Genomic DNA, 5,000 nt, shown 5'->3' with positions numbered 1-5,000 from the left:
TAGGGCTTGATTGCATGCAGTAAGATCTCTCAGGAAAGAAATTTTGTTTCTATTTTGATGCAACAGGCCCCCAATATTTAGTAAAAGTATTGGGGTGACGGCTGTGCAGGCGTTAGGGGAGGCCATCCCGTGTCTGTTGACTGTGGTGGTCTTGCATAGGGGTGGGCAGGGTTCCTTCTCTGTGCTTGGTGTAGCCAGGTTAGCTGTCGGACAATTCTTTCCGCCATGCATAAAAAAGACTTGCTCAGCTGCTGCGTTGCGCAGAACATCTGAGGAGCGCACTTCGTTTTTGAAAGTTTTACCGGGAGACATTTCTTGTGTTCCCTCGGTAAAGTTCTTCTCTCTGAGTCCCCTGAAGTTCTGGCGGGGTGTCGGGTGGGCGAACCGGCAGTTTTTGCCGTCCTCACCATGCCAACATTTGCCCCGCAGGTAGAACTTAAAGGTTCTTCGGTGCCTTCCAGATTTCTTCTTTCCTGAAGTGTACTGGGTGACATTGGATCCTCCATGGGGTTCTCTGCTGTTTGTGTGGTGAGTTGGGGTTTCAGCTTTGGTTGTTTTGCCTTTTCTTCCTTTTCCCTCCTTATTTTTGTTTTCGGTCCTTCCTTTTTTCTTCTGTTTTTCTAATTTTTCATTTCTTCGTAGGACCACTGGTACAGGGGGGCTTCCGGTTTCTGCTCCCTTGGCTCCCCTATCCTTCACTACTTGGTCGTTCACCGGGGTAGGTGATCCATTTTCCTGAGGAACCCCTGGATCACAGAGACTTCCGGCTTCCTTCTCTTTTTCGTCCTCTACATCCTCATCAGCTTTGCCACAATAATTTTCAATCATGTTGTCCAGTATTTTGATGTGTGGTCTTATAAGCATGTAAGACCGGATAAACTCATTTTTCTTCCGCTCTATCTGGTCAATGGTTCTATGAAAACCATTGTTTTTTAGCGCGGCAGTGATGATGTTGTTCGGCGGATCACCACTAGCAATCGTCCATGCTCTCAGCAGAAGATTTAACTCTTTCTTTTCCCACTTTGGTGCCATCTTCGTTTTGAGGTCCAGAGGGGGAGTAGAGGCTAGAGAGGTAATGAGGGATAGAGAGAGGTAGAGACGGAGAAACACAGAGGGGGGGAAATAGGGAAAGAGAGAGGGAGATAGGAAGGAAAGAGAGAGGTGCTATGAAAGAAATCGAGAGGGTGATAGGAGGAAAGCAAGGGGATGTGGTGTGTTAAAAAGATAGAGGAAGGTAGGGGAGGGGGAGAGGAAGGGAATGGAAGGAGAGACAGAGTGAAGAAGAAGAGGGGAAGAGAAAGAGAGGCAGAGTGAAGGAGAGGAGGGGAAGAGAAAGAGAAATATATATATACATGTATATATATACATGTATATATATATATACATGTATATATGTATATATATATATATACATATATACATGTATATATATATATATTATATATATTATATATATATATATGTATATATAAATACACACACACACGCACACACACACACACACATATATATATATATATATATCTTTAATTTTATTCTTTAATATTTAAACAGAATTGTTACTTCAGAAAAAGTAAGCATTGCATTCAACAGAGTAATTTCAAATGCAAAGAGTTAGTTATATTTTGTCGCTTTATATTTCTGCTATTCATTGGTGTGTCCTCATACGTCAATCTCACCATGTATATATATATATATACATACATACATACATACATATATATATATATTATATATATATATATATATATATATATATATATATATATATATATATATATATATATATATATATATATACATACATACATACATACATACATATATATATATATATATATATATATATATATATATATGTTAACATAAGGGACTAAAGCCATCTGAATATGGCTAGGGACAGGGCAGGGTGGTGGGGGTGTTACTGTTGCATTTAGCCCCAGGCGAACATCGACGTCGCCAGATAGGCCCGACACCATCACGGTGTCCTTTAACCTGCAAAGGGAGATAATTCCCCGATGAAGCGGAAACCACACACGGACCATGGTTTCAAGGTGTATTGCCTATCGTCAACTCCTGCAGAGTGAGATTTCGTCGAGGAAGCGGGGGCCTACCACACGTTGACGATAGGCAATACACCTTGAAACCATGGTCCGTGTGTGGTTTCCGCTTCATCGGGGAATTATCTCCCTTTGCAGGTTAAAGGACACCGTGATGGTGTCGGGCCTATCTGGCGACGTCGATGTTCGCCAGGGGCTAAATGCAACAGTAACACCCCACCACCCTGCCCTGTCCCTAGCCATATTCAGATGGCTTTAGTACCTTATGTTATCGAGCAGTTACTGTCTATATCTCTTTTAGAGAATTATTATTGCTATATATATGTTAAAAACAGAAAAACGAACGTGAAGACGTGCACAAGAACTATATCTACACCTATAAAACAGTCCTAGGACGAAAATTGCATGCACAGTTTGCTTTGACGGTTAATGGCGGCCAAAGCGAAGCTGGGATCGAGCTGAAAATTGGCAGGGATACTAAATACGTGCTGATGATGAGACCCACGATGCTTAAAATTCGCAAGCTATTAAGATGAAGCTATCGATTCAAGGCGGCCCAGAGCCCCTCTAGATTTGTGCGATTTGCTTTTAATGCCCAGCAGCATGCACTGCAGGCTGTTTTGCTTAATAAACATACATTTTGTCGCGAAATTCCGGCTACTAGGAAACGATTTTTCATTGTGATAAAACAAGTGCTTTTTGCCCTCATTTTCTTTTTAATCTTTTTATAAAATTGAAAGGATTTCGTCTATTTATTTCTGCTGTCCACTTACAACACTGATTCAGTTGACTAGGAAAACTATACCTGATGAATATCCAATACCAAACTATCTTAATCTACATATTGAAACTGCATTTAACTTTGGCAAGCTTACCTTTACCTATTCTGAGTTATTTGAAAGGCGATGTCCCCTTCCCTCTATTCTGTTTGTAGATACCTTTTTTTTTTTACCTTTGATACCGTTGTTTCACTTTAAGGATGTTTCTTTACCCATCCATTATGATATTTCATCTGCTGTCCATTGTTTCAAATACGTTTTAGCATTGTCATTCTGGCCTTTTTTAAACACTCACATATGGCTCGTCCCAAAGAATCAACCTTTAAATAAGAGTTTTGCTTTCACTAACGAATGCCATACGTATCTTTCAGGAAGCTCCATACCAATTTAACTTTATGCAGCATTCGCTGTTAGTTTATGTGCACTCTATGTGGGAAGATAGAATGAAGGGGCTTTTGTTAGCTTTTCTCTCCGAAAAAATAGCTCCCTTTGCTGTTGAAAAAAATAAACTCGCAGAGGGGAATTTTCAACTTCTTCCTTCAATTTCCTTACGCCATTTATGTGGCTGGTTCTGACAAGAAATGTCGCTTTCATGTAAAACAACTATATTTTGTAGTCATTATCCGTAATCTATTTCCCAAACACTTCAGTAGTTCTACTTTACATGGCTTGCAAACTTATATGTTCTATGATAATCAAAGTGCATCGACCTCCGCAATAACCAGCTTTCAATTTGATTTTCCGTTCCTAGGTTAATCGGAAACAGATTGCCATGCTACACATAAACTTTCTCGGTAGTTCAATTATTTGGTGAAAACAATACTAATAATAATTTGCTTTCTTTAAGCAAATTAAACCGTCCAAAGGACGGATGCGTTTGCTAGTTATTACAATAATTTGACGCTCGGCAAAAGGAGAGATTTGTTAACCTTTCGAACATAGCTCTTCGTCGGAAACAGGGAAGTCCAAAGAGAAAAAAGGAAAAATAAGAAAAAAATCGCCAACAATCCACGTGCGGTTACATTGCTGAAGTAACCAGAAGTGGAAGGATAAAGAGAGAGTGGTTTCTGCGACAGGGTTGTGTGAAGATGGTCTGTACGGGTATGAATATGTGGTAGTGTGTACGGGGTGATATTGAGTTCCCTCTTGGACTCCACGCAAACACTTTCTTTCATACCTTTAAAAAAAAACATTTTATTCTATTATATTTGTTTCTTTTTTTTTATCTATTTCAGTTACTGATTTATTTATATAATCCTTTTTCCTTTTTGTTATTTTAGTTTTTATGTTTTTATTATTTATTTTGTACCTTAAAATTTTTTTTATATTCTTCTGTCTTTATTTTTTAACTTGTATGTTTAATTAATTTCATTCATATACACACACTCATACACACACTTTCATAGCACGCACACCTATACACACACACGCACATCTCCATACACACTCACACACACACACATGCACAACCACACCCGCTCCCACATATACATATACGCAAACACACAGACACATAAACGCTAATAACGACACTAGTATACACACACCTTTTGTGCGTGTGTATGTAAATATATATGTGTGTGTGTATATATGTATATGTATGTGAGCATGCATATATAGATATAGATTCCTATATGTGTATGTGTATATATGTCTATATCTATGTATATATATGTATGCGTGTATGTATGTATATATATATATATATACATGTAGATATTTACACACACACACACATACTTACATACATACACACACACACAAATGTATGTGTGTATGTGTAATTATGCGTGTGCATACATATATATCTGTGTATAATTCTATGTCCGGTTTTTTGTTTGTGTTTGAGTGGGTTTGTGTGAATGTATGTATATGTATGCATGTTTGTATATATATATGTGTGTGTGTGTGTATGCCTATCTATCTATCTATCTATCTATCTATCTATCTATCTATCTATCTATCTATCTATCTATCTATAATATATACATATGCATATATATATATACATATATATATATATTCATACACTATATTTTTTATATACATGCACTATATATATGTGTATATAAATATGTGTGTATATATATATATATATATATATAAGTATACATATATACATACACTTTATATATATATGTATTAATATATATGTATATGT

The sequence above is a fragment of the Octopus sinensis genome, unplaced genomic scaffold (assembly GCF_006345805.1).
Source record: "Octopus sinensis unplaced genomic scaffold, ASM634580v1 Contig17935, whole genome shotgun sequence".
NCBI classification, from domain to species: Eukaryota; Metazoa; Mollusca; class Cephalopoda; order Octopoda; family Octopodidae; genus Octopus; species Octopus sinensis.
Note: the sequence above shows the minus strand (reverse complement) of the source record.